This window comes from Rhinopithecus bieti, unplaced genomic scaffold (assembly GCF_001698545.2).
Source record: "Rhinopithecus bieti isolate Rb0 unplaced genomic scaffold, ASM169854v2 scaffold_34963, whole genome shotgun sequence".
Classification (NCBI taxonomy): Eukaryota; Metazoa; Chordata; class Mammalia; order Primates; family Cercopithecidae; genus Rhinopithecus; species Rhinopithecus bieti.
Genome location: NW_016814679.1, coordinates 21825 through 22816, shown reverse-complemented (window position 1 = coordinate 22816; position 992 = coordinate 21825).

Sequence of the window (992 nt, the reverse complement as noted above, 5' to 3'; positions counted from 1 at the left end):
GGAGTATAGGAAATTCATTGATTATATGAAGTTGAAATTACTCTCTCTAGCTTTTATCAAAATGCAGGACTGGGAATCAGAAACTGGTGTTCTAGACCTGGGTATATTATTAACTCATTGTAAGAAAGTCAATTTTCCTTTCTGAGCCTCAGTTTCTTCATGTACAAATTTTAAAAATCAGATTACATACTCTCTACAGGTTTTTTCATAGGTGCTATTCTAAAGTTCCAGAATCCCATATCCCAAACTATACTGCTAGTTTCTTAAAAACAGGAACTGTGTCCCCAAAGATTCCTTAGACCAGAATCATCTGGGGCATTTTAGGCACTATTCCCAGAGCTACCAAATCATAATCTTCAAATGTGGAGCCTGCTTTCTTGCTTACAAATACTGAATGTTGAGAACTATTACATCTAGCACATGAAGTATACAAAGTAGTGGTCAATAAACCACTGTTGATTGTTAAAATGGCTGTGGCGGCCAATGTAGGTGGTTTAATTGAATAAATCACTCAAGTTGGATAAAATAATGCAGTAATGGATTTTTTTCAATATACAAAAACATAATTAAGAAAGTATGGAAACAAACAATCAAAAAGAAGCAGCAGCTCTTAAGTACCACAACTGTCAGCAAAAACTCTATATTTTAAAATTATATTGGATCCTTTATTTATGGCAAATACAAATAGATTGACAACCCTAATATTTGTGTTTTTTATGATTAGCCAAGTCTAATTTTGTAATAATATTTTTCTTTTCAGCTTTATTTTAACTTCGGGAGTACATGTGCAGGTTTGTTATGTAGGTAAATTGTATGTCATGAGGGTTTGGTGTACAGATATTTCGTCACCCAGGTAATAAGCATAGTACCCAACAGGTAATTTTCTTATACTCACCCTCCTTCCACACTCTACCCTCAAGTAGGCCCTGGGGTTTATTGTTCCCTTCTTTGTGTCCATGTGTACTCAATGTTCAGCTCCCACTTATAAGTGA